We start from the raw sequence: 15,861 nt of genomic DNA on the forward strand, positions 1-15,861 counted from the left end.
ACCAAGAGCCGCGGTAGATGTCACTAATGCTTTGAAACCTCACGCGGCGCGGCGGTGACAACAGAAGAGACGCAAAGGTCCAACAATATTTCTTTGTTGCAAGAAAAGTTTATTTTCTTTGCGCTTGCAACTGAGAGTGTTGTATTTCTTTACTTTGAAATTGAAAACGGAAACAATATTAACAAATAACATTTTGTTACTAATCTTGAAGTTAAGCAGTTGTCTATACCCCCCAAAATCGGATGTTTCCAAATTTTCCTAAAAATCCGCCCGGAGCATTTTTAGTACCCGAACAACAGGATTTATCCGGGTAAAAGAGAACTTCTGGTAACCCTATACGATTTGCAGCGCTGCACCGGTTACAGCGAGCCTACATGTGTTTTTTCACTCACGGTGCACACCCCCGACCCTAATAGTGGAGTCGCCTGCCGCTACGTCACTTCACTTCCGTCAGGGATCTTATCCTGAGCGGTCAGCTGTAGTGTATTTGGTGTCTGCACCGTTTGCACTACGTTCTGGACTGGTGTAGTGTTTGTTGTATGGTCAGGTGGTGCGTGCTAACTAATCAAATGACTGTTTAGAGCAGCAGAAAGGCATTTGTTGAATCTTCTGAACTTGAACACCTCTACTCGTCTACTTGCTTCAACGTCATTTTCTTGCACCAGCCTGACACCGGGTTACACCTGCACTACACGTAGTGTCAAAAGGTGCAGCGAACTAAGACGTGGCTAATAAAACAAACACTCAAGGAAATACCACTAACAACATGGATCGAACCCTGGACCACTCATACCAAAAGTGACAGCCTTAATCATTCGTCTCCTCCAGTATATAAGGCACCTGAACCCAATATGGCCTACCTAAAATTTGCAATTGTTTGAAATGGTGTAAAAAGTCTGAGAAAATTAATAGCAAGATTCAAAAGAGGGAACATTTCTGGACGGTTTTTGAAAATTGGAGCCAATTCCAAATAATAACATGGGTGCAGAAAAGATTTTATTAGATTGATTTGTTGTTTTAAGTGCACTTTATGCACAAGAACGCTAATCGGGACTGGACCTACAGTTTAAAGTGTGATCCGAACCAATGTGCCTCCACCGGGTATCGAACCCGGGACCCACTACTCCGTCGGGGAAATCCAAGATTTTATTAGAAAGTAACGTTTAGGCCATATTGGTACATATAAATCCAATATGGCCCACACACACATATTTTGTTCTTTCACATAAAAAATGCAACAAACTGTGTAGAAAGTCGCACAATGTTATTTTTATAGGTAGATAAGTATATTGATACACTTACGTTTAATTTACATAACGACATTGACGCAAAGAAATAACATCGTTTAAAAACCCATAAACAAGGAAGTGACGTCACTAGAAGACCATGGATGGCACATCACAGTCTGTGCAAATGAAAGGTCCTTCATCATTCTTGGCGAGTCCCAGACACACTACGTGGACATAGCAGTAACAAATGTCACATTTGCACATGTCCTTAACGATATATTGCTATGTAGGCCATATTGAGTCTACCTTACAAAATGTTCTTTTTTTCTTTCGTTATAAACAGGACTTTAGATTAAAGTCTAAACTAAGTACATTGATGTAAAGTACAAATTATGAGCTCTTATCAGTTGGAAGATGTAGTAAGTAATAACTAGTGTTGGGCGATATATCGCCATATTGAAAAAAATATCGTCCAGGCGATATCAACTAGACGATATATCGTCACGATAATTTAGCGATATATATCGTGTCAGCGATATATCATCACGATGTTTGGTGATATATATTGTAATGATAGAATCACTACAAGATCCTTTTTATTATTAGTTTTTATGTATGTTCAATGTTATTTTTTTTAGTGACGGCTATACTTCTCTTTTATGCAGTTTCCAATGTAACTTGCTGCAGGGAAGGCCTACGTGACGGTGAGAGCCGGCTTGCAGAAGGCTGTTAGTTTTAAAATCATGTCCTTTCAACCTGAGGGGGGTTGCAAAAAGTTCAGTTTACTGTTTTTTTTTCGAATCGCCTATATAAGAGAAGCGATTGAGTAACGGGGGTTGGTATTCTTACGTTTTTAGGGCAAGAGGGGGAGACCTTTGGAAGGTTCTTTCGGTGCTGGTAGAGTGGCTGGGCTAGTCAAATGGCTAGGTCACGGATCAACCAGTTGCTTTCATCGAAATACATAGATAAGTCCACGCACTTTTATTCTTGATTCGTTTGGTGACAAGCCAACGCTTAGTTTTCGGTGAACATTTGTTATTATTATTAGAGAAATGTCGTTTCCAAGGGGATTAAGGGACACGTTTAATTTCAAGTACTTATTATGTCTATGCGTGTCCGAAAAGCTAAGTGACTTGTTGCGCGGAATTATTAGTTTAAATTTGTTCATTCGACACTGTCATGGTGTCCGGTTTTTATCTAATCTGGGATTAAGGGGACAGTGACAGGGTGGAAAAGAATCATCACAGCTTTGTTTTTATATAATTTCAGGAACAGCGCATAATTAGTTGTTGTAATTTCAAACAAGTTTAGTTTATTTTTTCGAGGCCCTTTTCATTATAAACAAGAAAGGGAGGGAATTCGAGAAACATGTCATGTATACTAGTGACAAGCTAGATACATTTTTTAACTAGTACTGCTGGTCTAGGGCAGCGTACGGACCTCTCATATACAGAGCATTCCCTGACATTCGCTACGAGACTCGGCGGCAAGCGGCCCGGCATCAGCGCTTGTCTTTCCCGGTGAACGGGTCCGCGACAGTCGCTTATATTAAATCTCGTAAAAAAAAAAGTTTAGAGCAACAGAGGAGTTCTGAATAAAAGTGGAAAGAAAAATGGGGAAATCTAAAAAATAAAGTTTACAAAGACAATCCGCACACCATGCGTGAGTTAAAAGAGAGTATTGTACGAGAAATCTGGAGAATTACAGTAGACGAACTTGCACGTGTAAATGCATGTTTCCTTCAGAGATGCCAGGAATGTGTTGCAGCAGAGGGACATCATTATCAACACCTTCTGTAGTCAAGGTTAGTACACAATATGAAAACTGTAATTTTCATAGCCGACTCTAGCGACTGTCGCTGACCCGTTCACCGGGAAAGACAAGCGCTGATGCCGGGCAGCTTTCCGCCGAGTCTCGTAGCGAATGTCAGGGAACGCTCTGTATATATTACAGTGTTTCAATTGAAGAGGATGATGTCATTTTTTATGTGGGGGTTCTTTCTTATGTAATTCTTTCTACATATTTAATCAACGAAATAAATAGTATTTTTATATATTTTTAAACTGAACGTCTGGGTATCATTGAGATAAAAGAACTGAGTATTTCCCTAATATCCATGGTAAAGAATAAGGTAGTTATTCTATGTCTTTAATTCGATTGAACCGCATTGTTAGTTTTTTAAGTGTTATGCTATTTTTTTGCCTGGGGAAGTAACGAATCAAGTAACATGTCAAGCCAAGGCAGGCTACTTTCCCCAGAAGAGAAATAGAGCATAACAATATCGTGTGGGCGATATATCGTCACGATATTTGGCGATCTATATCCTGAAAACGATATATCACGGATATCACGATACGGAAAAAAATATTGTATCGTATCGTCCGTGACGATATTTTCTTGACGATATATCTCGATATAAAATTTCCGATATCGTCCATCCCTAATAACTTCTATATGCAATATTAGATCACGTAGATCACAATCAAGAAAACCAACTATTTGCTTCTTTGTTCTCAAGTTACTGCACTATAGGTACAGCCAACATGTTCAATCACATCATTCGGACACACTAACGTCATCTGTTGAATTAACCATGTAACTACTTGGAAACAACAAATAGGCCATATTGGGTATTAGGCTATATTGGGTTCAGGATCCTTACGTATATTTTTGGTTCAATACACCCTTCGTGCTGACGTGTTTCCGTGAGACCATTCGATTGGTGAAAGCTACCGTTTCCCCCAAGGGAAGACATCCTACTGCAAAGCTTTCAGCAGAACCCTCTAAGCTTCCTACTCACGTGCTGTATCCGTAATCCTTTACGATCCATAAGGAAGCAGGGGAAAAGCTTAACTCAGAAATGTCTCAGCAGAGACTTTATGGCAAACGTTTTCTCGCCCGGTTTCTCGTGTGAAGCAGTATCAACACCCGAGGAGCCACAGCTTCAGAGTTTTATGTCCCCTCTCACGGCCAAATTAAAGTAAAAGTCCGCAGCTTTTACTCGCATTCAGAGGAACGATATCGAAACGAAAGTCTTGCGAGGTGTCGCTGGCAAGATAGTCCGAAAGTTTGGGAACTGTTTTCGCGAAGACTCGCACAGTGGAAGTAGGTTAGGGCAGAAGATGGCATCTGATTCAGACTGGGACATATTGGATGATATTCGAGACTAGTAGAGTGGGACCGTGTAAATTGTCCATCATCATGTTCGTGCACTTTATTATTATTAATAATAAATTCTTTATTTCCATGTCCATAGGTATGGAAATCGTCATGTAATAACACATACAGTAATAAAATATAAATACAATTTTAGACACGAAGTAAATAAGAGCTTCAAGAGTTAAAGAAAACTCAAAACAAGCTGTAGAGCCTAATAAACACCATTGAATGATTACGAGATTTATGTACTTTCACCAAAAGTGATTCTAATATCTCCTTATGTACATTGTTCTATAAATTATTTAAATCAATCCACCTTCCTCGGAACGTTTCAACATGGAAAGTATTTGAACAATCTTTCAATACCAAACAAGGCAGCACTTAATACCAGACCAACTATAATTACTCCAAAAGCACAAATCAAATTCTCAAGTGGAATTTCAATGACCTTAGGCGTGTCTCCAATTTTGTTCGTGCTCATGGCCTCAAGTATAAATTTTATAGCTTCGTCCACGTTTCCACGTTGCAGGCAATCCTGCCTCAGTACAACTGTCTGTAATTCGTCTGAAGGACTCCGTGAACGGTGAGCTTCTTTGCAGAATAAGCGACATAGGTGTGGCAAACATCTTTTCTGAAGTCAAATGGAATAACAATTTACCGTGGGTATCAAATAACACAGCCCTGTATGCCAATATTTCAGGAAACAAACTAGCCGTGAAAAGTGCAAAATCACCTTTGCTGACAATTCGTTTGTCTTTCAAAGTGTCTTCCAGAAACCAACGTTTAACGATGCCTTTGTAGACTTGATCTTCAAACGATGCTACAATTTGTTTGACTGCTTCTTGACCTCGGACAACCAAATTCATGTGTAGAAGAAATGAGAGAAAACTAATGGAGGAAGAAAGAATTGTGTGAGAGAGAAGACAGAAAAATCAGAGAAAAATAGAGAAAGAAAGGAGATAGAAAAATCAGAGAAAATGAGAAGAAAGAGGGAAGAAGAAGAATCAGATAAATTAATAAACAAAGGAAGGAAGAAGAAGCATTATGAGGAGAAGAGAAAGGGAAATGAGAGAATAATGTGTGAGAGGAAGAATTATGATGGAGAACAGAAAGAAGAAAGGAAGAATATAATGGAAGAGAGAAAGAAGAGAAAATGAGAGAAAACTAATGAAGGAGGGAGAGAGAGAAGAAAAATCAGAAAAAATAATAGAGACAGAAAGATAGAGGAAAAATGAAGAATCAGAGAATATAATGGAAAGATGGAAGAGAAAGAAGAATCAGATAAATTAATAGAAAGAGGGAGGGAGAGAAAGAAAGGGCTGTTAGAGGGAAAAAAGAAATTGAAATGAGAGAAAATAATGAAAGATAAAATAGTGAGAGATAGAGAGAGAGTGAGAGAGAGAGAGAGGGGGGGGGGTGGAGAATGAGAGATGGAAATAAAGAATATTTCTTCCACAATTTAAGTCACAAAGATATATTATCTCGCAACTCCATTGAACCTAGGATCCTCGATTTGCATCGTGCAATGGAAACGCCATGGTAACGAGAGATCAAACACTTTCTCAGTTTACTTAAAACACATAAAAATGCCCTCCGAAAACACATAGATATCGATAGATTTTCATGAGATCATCAATACTGCCTCCAAGTACCCAGTAATGAAAGAATGCCACAGAATACAGGTTAGTGTACAGTTATAGCTGTACAGCAAGTGTTCTCCTTGTTCGAAGCGAACATTTCACTTTTGTGGGAAAACCAAAGGAATTGCATTTGAGAGACAGGCTTCGTTACCGCATCGTAAAATTGAATACCTAATACCGTTCACGGGAAGCAGTTAGGCCAGTGTTTTGTTTCCATTAAGCTTAATCGTTCCTCATTTGTTTCGGCTTAGCTTCTTTTCCTCGTGGACAGAACAAGCGAAAGGTATGGTACAGTGTTGCCAACCACTTATATTAAATAGCATCTAGTCTTTGAAATCGAAGGACGATGATAGTGAGAAATTGCACATTTAAAAACTAGGTATATTTATCAACTACTCCCATCTTCTTTGTTTGTTTGTTTTTGTTTATTTCCTTCTTTCTTTGATTGATTGATTTGCTTTATTTTATTTCGCTTTTTGTGTCACTTTTTGGCTAATTTGCGAAGATGGGGATGAGTGATGACATGGTGAAATTGATGAATGGACACTCACAAACATTCATGCCCAGGCCGGGATTCGAACCCAGGATCCCTGGCGTCGTAGCGCGATGAGCTAACCACTCCGCCACGGTGGCTGGCTTTTGTTTCTGTTTATGTTTGTTTTGTTTGTTCATGCTTGTTTCTTTGTTTGTTCATGTTTGTTTTTATTCGTTTATGTTCGTATCTTTGTTTATCTTTGTTTTTGTTTGTTTGGTTTGTTTCTTTGTTTGTTTTCGTTTATTTCTTTGCTTATTATGTTTGTTTTTGTTTGTTTCATTTGTCTGTTCATGTTTGTTTCTGTTTGATTTTGTTTGTTATGTTTGTTTCTTTGTTTTTGTCTGTTTCATTGGTTGTTAATTCTTTGGGGGGGGGGAGGAGTAAGTCTTTGTGGAATCCTCTATCTTACAGTGTATTACGTTTTCATATATCAGTCGGCTCGGTGGCTAAGCGTATTAAGTGGTAGATTTTCGATCTCGCCACTGTAGTTCCGGGTTCGAATCCCAGCCTGGCCATTGATCTTCTTTGCGTCTCTTCATCAATTTCATCTACTTCCCACTTATTCTCATGGACGCCACTTATCAAAAGGTGGCAGAAAAAACAGGGAAAATAACAAAATTTCAAATATACTACAATTTGAAAAGACAATTCAGTCTCAGGCCTAAAAATTAAACATCTTTCTTGCATTATTCTGTAGTTAAAAAAATATATATTTCCTCACAAGTCCTTAGGTTTAGTACCTTCAAATGAAGCTTTAAAAATAGGTTTGAATTCCGGCTTGGAATTGTTCAAGTTTATTTTTGTTTTTGTTTGTTAATATGTTTTTGTTTATTTCTTTGTTTGTTTCATTTGTTTGTTTCTTTTGGGGGAGGAGTAAGCCTTTGTGGAATCCTCTATGTTACAGTGTATTACGTTTTCATATATCAGTCGGCTCAGCGGCTCATCATATCACTCATCCTCATTGTCGCGATTAGGCCAAATGTGGAAGAAAAGCGACGCAAAATAACCAAATCAAATCGAACCAAAACAAGAAGAAATTGCGTGTAAGTTAATTAGGCATTTTCCTTTCTAGTGACAAAGAGAACCAGTTTACTGAGTTGGCAATTCTGTCATTGATAACCTAAGTCTGACTGTGTGATATCACACTTTGTACTCTAGACGAGTGGCAGTTTCGTTTTTGTTTTTTTAGCCTTTCATTCTGGTTGAATCAGTTGGGTTGAATTGTCACCATTGAAACGAAAGTGACTTAATGAATGAATGCTTTAGTAACAAAGCTAAAACTAACACTGACGCAAAATTAACGGTGTTCAAATAACATTTTTTCAATTCTGTTACAGCAAACATTTGCCATAGCTTCTTAGCAGGCACGTTTCTAGAAATATATTTCGGGGCGGAGACCGAACCAAGTATCCCAGAAATACTAATAATAATGTTAAAATTAAAACAATTACATTATAATTCAATCAAATATTAATTTAAATATATATTTATTATCTAGTTTGCGTGGGCTTAAGATCGCCAAATTTGTATAAAAGCAATGTGGGTGGGCACACACTATATACGCCCGTGTTTAGTACCCATCAATACTGTAAAACAGTGAGATGGAATTAAGTTTTTTTCCCGCTCGACTGAACTTTCATCAAGGTTCGTGCCTAGAGGTGGCAACTTCATGTAAATATTGAGGTGGCAAGATTGACAACAATACCTTTTTTTATGTACAATGTATTTATTTCTTGAGGAATTTGATAGAGCAGAAAGTGCATTGACCCCACCTAAGTGCTTTTACCCCCCAATCTGCGCACGCCTATGCGTTACTCCCTTGACACTTGGCAGAAACAGGGCTGCCACATGAAAAGAAATTTCCCTTTTTGGAGGGAACTTTTGACCGAATTTTAAGCCAAAAGGGAATTCCGATGAAAAATACCAAATCTTCAGGGAAATCTGAAGACATGAGACTGAAAAAACACATCATATTAGGTTCTAATTCCATATTCACATTTTTTTCCCTTTTGTCACGAATATGGCCCAACGAAAATACTAGCTGGTACTTACTTATTATCAGCACTTAAAGTAAACTATTTTTATTATTATACCCTGATTTTTTTAGTTGAAGGGAAAAATTAGTCGAAAAAGGGAAATTTTGCCCCTTGTATAGGGAAATAGTGCCAGTAGATTTTGGCAACACCAGAAAGAGCAGGTTGATGTAAAAGGAACCACCTTCGCGCTATCAAGCCAACACTTGGCACATGTCCGTCGTGGTATCGTCGAGAAGAAGTCAATGTAACCAGGCTGTGTGGATAACAGATTGAATGAAAATGGTGATGGACAATACGCCTACTATAACTTGACAAGTTTAAAAACAAGACGCTGCAAATAGCTGTTGCGCATCTCACACCACATTTCCCCACTCCATTTTCCTCAGGGACGTTGGTTCGCAATGTTGCAACCTGGAGGGAGCGAAATGGTCTGAGGATTTTCAACGAAATTTGTATTCGCTGTTTCCTGGGCTGTTTTCTACCTGTCGGAGTACAGAAATTCAGCTCACCTTTCGCCAACAACTCTTTTCCTTGTTTTAAAACTTGGCTTCCCCGATGGCGCAGTGGTAGCGTCGTCGCCTTGTAATCAAGGGATCCCGGGTTCGATTCCCGGTGGAGCCACATAGTGGTTCGGATCCCACTTTAAAGTGTAGGTCCAGTCCCGACTAGCCTTACTGTGCATAAAGTGGACTTAAAACAACAAATCAATCCAATCCAATTCTTTTAAAACTTGAGAAACCATCCATTTAGATACTCCCGTGGCGGCGCTTGTGGACTCGACAACATTATACTTATGTTTATGTAACTCCTGATTTCGCAAATATGTTGTAACATTGTAAACAATTTATCTGGCCTGTCCTCTAAGCTAAGAGGCTTTCCAGAGCAGATTGTGGATTTCGTTGGACCCGGCAAATTTGATTTTTGCATTTCAAAAATATGCAGCCAAGAGTAAGAGCAAGAACATTTCAATGCTTTAAAAAAAGAACACAGGCAAGCATGTTATCAGATTGCCTTCTCGTAGCGATTGTTGTACGATAAACAAAATAACCCCCACCCCACTCGGCTTTAAAAAGAACAGGCCACTGCTCGATGTCGCATTCATAAAATGAAGTCATTCGCCCAGTAGTTTCTCTTCGTTATAGACCTTAACGTGCATGCGTAATACTACAGTTTATGATCCGCGCACCGCGCGCATTTTCAAAGACCGGATTAAATCAAATGAACCACTGATAAACTGATATGAGCCGGCATCGTCAATCTACACAGTAAAAATTGCTACCTTCATTTGGTGCAAAGGTACATAAACCTTAATCTTAAAACTCAGCTAGCTTATCTACAGGGTAGGGTTCTTTGTAGACAACGAAACCAGACAGGATGCCTTCCAATGGAGACGTTTAAACGAATATATTATTTAAACACAGGATACATGGAGTAAGAATTTTACATGATAAGCTACATTCTTCTGTAATTTTCTCGTTACAGTCAATTTTCATCTCAATATTCTTTTTATTATTTATTTTCTTTATTTGGATATTCTTCTATATGTACTTCCTTCGTAGTGGGCAGATCTGGATCGGGACTTCCTTCTCAATGGGCGGTCTGGACTTCCCTCTTAATGGACGTTCTGGGTCGGGACTTCCTTCTTGATGGACGGCCTGGATCGGAACTTCCTTCTCAATGGACGGTTTGGATCTAGACTTCCTTCTTAATATGGAGGATATGGACTTCCTTCTCAATGGACGTTCTGGATCGGGACTTCCTTCTTATCTTCTTTGTAAACTTCCCTCTGGATTTCAATTTAGGTTTTGACTATTTAACGAATGACTTTTTCCTCCAAGCTTTGGGAATAATACTAATATCCTCCCTTGGGTCTGCGATCGGAACGCGCCACCACTAACTAGGTACAACAGAGTGTATACTTGGTGCAGCCGATTGACATGCGCATCCAAGTAGGTGCTACAGTTAAACTGCGCAACCAAAAAGTGCTGTGGGGCGTCGATCAGAACGCGCTCGCCACTGATGTAAACAAAATTTCCCCTATAGGAATGGTAAATCAATCATACAGATGCAGTATCTGTTCAAAGACACAAACTTGTATCAGTGCTTTGACTTCCTTAATTTTCATATTAACTTACATGTGATCATTGATTTGATTTATAAGATATATATATTAATTTACTTCTTTCATATTTATTTTTTGTCTTCTTATAATATATTCTATTGTTTTTCATCTTTCCGATTTGCTTTGTTCTTATTTATAAAGTTATTCACATATATTATGCCAATTCTTAACGTTGCACGCCTGGTGCTGCCATCTCTATTCGTCTTTGGCAAACTATTCACATTACTTGGTCCTATTGGGTACGTAACACAATATTCCCCCCGTTGGCCATAAAAAAAATGTCGTAATATATATATATATATATATGCAGATACATTTTTTTTCAAATTATATATGTACAAGTCTATTATTTCTTCTTGGCGCTTTCTTTCTTCTCTTCTGTACAATTATATCTTCTAATGTTATCTAAATTCTCTCTCCTTTCTACATCTGTTTTTATGTGCTTTAAAAGAACTGTATTTCTAAAAGTACTTATCACTTCATATGGGCCTTCATATATGAAAAATAGCTTTTTGATAGCTTTCTCTGAAGCTTTGCTCACCGGATGTGTTTTACAAAACACCAAATCTCCTTTCTTGATATCTATTTTCTTAACCTTCTTCTCTTCCTTTGTCTTTCTTCTATTTCTCTTTTTATACAGCTCTAATATCACTTTCTTCATTTCGCTCTTTTGCTCCATCATATCTGGCCACTCCAATTCTTCAAACACATATGGTTCCTCCGTGTATCCGAGAAATAATTCAGCAGGGCTTCTTCCTGTTTCTTCTGACAATGCGTTATTTAACAATTTAGTTATTTTATTAACAACAGTTGACCATCGTGTATGGTTATCGTGGCAGTATGTTCTTAACAGTCTGACTATTTCTCCATTGTATCGTTCTATGGGATTCGAGCTGGGGTGGTATCGTGTTACATTTATTACTTTGACTCCTTTGAATTGCATATAGTCCATGAAATACTCCGATACAAACTGTGTACCATTATCTGTTAACACCTTTCTAGGAATTCCATAGTGTTTAGTGAAACCGTCTTCGAAACATTTAACTATCTCTTTTGATGTTGCTTTTCTTATGTTGTAACACATTACAAATTTACTACTTATGTCCACGCATGTAAGGATGTATTGGAATCCTCTTGATCTCGGCAGTGGTCCAATTAAGTCTATGGATATTAAATCCAATGGCCTTCGAGCTATAACGTGTAGTTCTTCCTTTTTTAATTTCCATTTAGATGGCTTAGTCTGTATGCATACAACGCAATTTCTTACATGGTCCACAACATCCTTTTTCAGAGTCTTCCAAAAATAAAAACGACGTGCCATCCTCAAAGTTTTGTCTGTCCCAAAATGTCCTGACTCTTCATGTACTGTTGTTAAGATCTTATAGATAATTGTTTTGGGTACACATAACCTTACTTGGTGTGGATTTTCAATGTTCACTTTAAAAATCATGCCTTCTATAATTCTGTAATTCCCTTTGATTCTGGCTTTTCTCATCTTCCTTTCTCCAACAATGGTTTCTCCTTCCAATATTTTAAATATAGTACTAAGTTCTTCATCTTCTTTCATCTCTTTTATCCATTCTTCTTTTACTATATTCTTCATTTCTTCCTCCACAATCGCATTTATGGACAATTTGATTATCTCTTCTGGTTCTTGTTGGGGTCTTATTGGAGCTCTGCTTAATGCATCGGCAATTTGATTATCCCTGCCCTTTATATCAATCACTTCAAAGCTATATTCTTGTATTAAGAGGGCCCATCTGGTAAGTCTAGGATTCCACTGCTTTGCCGAATTTAACCAGACCAAGCTTTTGTGATCGCTGAATACCTTAAATCTCCTTCCTTTGAGGTATGGTGAGAACTTTTGTATTCCGAATAGGATGGCTAGGCATTCGAGTTCACTTATCGTATAGGATTTCTCAAAAGTCTTAAGAGAACGGCTGGCATACTGGATGACTTGGTCTTCTCCATTGCTGTCCTTCTGGAATAGATACGCCCCTAGTCCTATATTAGATGCATCGGTTCCCAAGCAAAATGTTTTCTCGAAATTCGGTTGGCTTATGGCAGGCGATGATATGAGATCGATCTTCAGTACACCGAAAGCTTTATCTTCTTCTTCTCCCCAATTCCACTTGTTAGTTTTCTTTAATAGCTCATACAATGGTCTGGCCTTTTGTGCAAAATCTCTAATGAACTTGCTTCTCCAATTACACGATCCAAGAAATCTCTGTAATTGTTTCTTTGTAATTGGCTTAGGGAAACGTCTTATCGCTTCATCCTTATCTGTGCATAGCTTAATTTCTCCACCGGATATAACATGGCCTAAAAACTTAACTTCCTTTCTGACAAAAGAGCATTTCTCCAGTTTTACGGTTAATCCTGCTTTTCCTAATTTGTTCAATACCCAATCTATTCTTCTTATATGTGAATCCCAGTCTTTACTGTGAATGCACATGTCATCTACATATATGGCTAACCAATGCTTAGTTTCTATCCCAAATATCTTGTTCAACGCAGTCATAAATGCCGAAACCGATGAATTTAAACCATATGTCAATCTTCTGAATTGAAACAATCTTGAGCCATATCTGAATGCTGTATACTTTCTTGACTTCTTCTCGATCTCAATTTGAAAGTATCCCAGGGTCAAATCAAAAGAAGTAAAGTATCTGCTTCCTGCAAATGAGTGTAGCATCTCATCTATTTTATCCACCTGGTTTCTTGGAAGTAATACGTGTTTGTTTAATTCTCTCAGATCTAAGACTGGTCTAACTCCTCCATTGGGTTTGTCAACTACATGCATCGGGCTTACATGTATGCTATTTGAATCTTCTATAATTTCCCATCTTAACCATTTCTGAAGTTCTTCCTCTACAGCTTTTCTTTTCGCAAAAGGTATCGGATACTGTTTAGATACTATAGGTCTTTCTGTATCTACTTCTATTTCGTAGGAATACCCTCTGGTGAGTCCTGGCTTTTGGCTAAACAAATTCCTATGCTCTAACAAAACTTCTTGTAATTCCTTCCTCTCTTCTTTGGAGATATCTTTGCATTCATCAACCTTATTCTTTATCTCTTCAACAGATGCAGTGTATTCATAATTTTCTTTATTCATTTCACTTTCAATTTCTTCACATATATCATTTGGTACTGCCTTCATCTGTCCGTACATTAAATTGAGGTTGCCAATGCATTCTTTTCTCTCCATTTCGTTGTTTACAGTTTCCATAGGAACATCTAGTCTTTCTTCTTCCAATGACTCTAGATTCAATCTTCTCTCTTTGATATAAATATGACCATCATATTTTTCCAAAAATGGTATTCCTAATATCATATCACTTCTTAGACCTTTTATTACGAGAAATCTGACAGGAAAATTTAACCCTTGAAGGTTCATCATTACGCCGACGGTTCCCTGTATTTTATATTCTTCTTTCCCTGCTGCCATGACCAATCTTATTTTATCCCTTTCTGATGCATCTAGACGAGCTTGTGGATATTTTCCTTTTATCCGTTTCCAACAATCATAACTCATTACTTCTACCACACTACCACAATCTATTAGGCACTTTACTTCTAATTCTATAATTTTTGCCTTTACATAAAAAGTTCTCCCTGGCTTCAGGTCATTGAAATTCGGCTCTTCTATTAAATATAACTCAAGACTTTCTCTTTCACTATGTACATTTCTATTTACAATTTCTCCCTGCCTTACATTTCTCTCTGTTTTTGCTCTCACACCTGGGAGATGCTGCAAGAGCCTTACATGTTTGACCCTCTATTCTCTTCTGCATTCCTTGAATCTTCATCTGCTGTAATTCCCTCTTGGAATCTTCTTGCGTCACTACAATAATCTCTGGCTAATTCTATGGCTTCGTCTCTTTCTACATCCGGAAGTGCATTTCTTCTTTCCATTTCTTCATTGGGCACACTTACTCGGTATTCTCTTTCATTCTGTTCATATATGTTCCTCCATCGCTGATTTCCTCCTCTTCCGTATCTTCGGAAATTATTTCGGCCTCTCACGTTTCTCCAATTTCCTCGATATCTATCATCGTTTCTCTCTCTTTCTTCCACAGAGTCTATGTTTCTTTCATATCTTCCATTGTTTCTTCCTACGTCTCTTCTTTCTGCACTTGGCCTCTGGTTTCTAACTTCTATTCTTCTTACATCAAATTCCTGTCTCCGAAATTTTGGTTTTGAGCGCCCTTCTTCTTCTGAATGTTGCCTCTTTCCATAGAATCTTCCTTCCTTATCGTTCCAGGAATTCTGAGTTTTTGTTAGCACATCTTCGGTTCTTAGATATTCAATCAAATCATCAACTGCTTTTATCTTAACCGCTGCTATAGCTCTCTGTATTCTTAATGGCAATGTTTGGACAACTTGTTTAACCAACTCCTCTTCACTGCATCCTTCCTTTAGGTTTTTGAAGCTTCTAAGGGTCTCCCATGTATGTTCTTCCAGGCTGTCGACTTTTGACCAATCTACATATCTTCTTTTTAATGCTTCTAGCTGCCTTTCCTTTATGTCTTCACTGCAGTAGTAATTCAGGAATTTTCGGCTGAACTCCTTAAAATTTCTAAATTTGTGCTCATTTAGTTGATACCATCCTGCTGCCGACTGTTCAAAACATGTCTCTATGACGTTCAAAATCATTCCTTCGGGGATCCTCATAAGTCTGACATTTGTTGTTAGTTCCCTTAAAAACTTTCTGGGACATTTATCAGATATATTCCCATTGAATTTTGGAAGATGCTGCAATTCTTGTGGCCTAGGTATCCTGGTCCTATAGCTCTCGTCTCTCGGGAATTCATTTTCCAATATGTCTAAGAGCCTTTCATTATTACTTCCATCTTCGCTATTCTTCCATTTCCTTTTCTTGTGACCTCCCGCTATTCTATATCTCTTATGCTTCTCTTCTTCCTCCGTCGTCGATTCATCGCTTGAACTCTCTTCTCTCAGCTCTTTCTTAACCTTCGTTTCTTCACTTTCTCGAAACCTAGGATTTATATTTCCTTCTTTGATGAATAGCTTTCCTAACTTTCTTTCCACTTCTTCTACTTTCTTTTCTGTCTTCTCTATCTTTGACACTGCCCCATTTAATTTTCTGTCTAATTCCTTTCCTTTCTTATCTGCTGCA

This window comes from Lepisma saccharinum, chromosome 18 (assembly GCF_977018435.1).
Source record: "Lepisma saccharinum chromosome 18, izLepSacc3.1, whole genome shotgun sequence".
Taxonomy (NCBI): Eukaryota; Metazoa; Arthropoda; class Insecta; order Zygentoma; family Lepismatidae; genus Lepisma; species Lepisma saccharinum.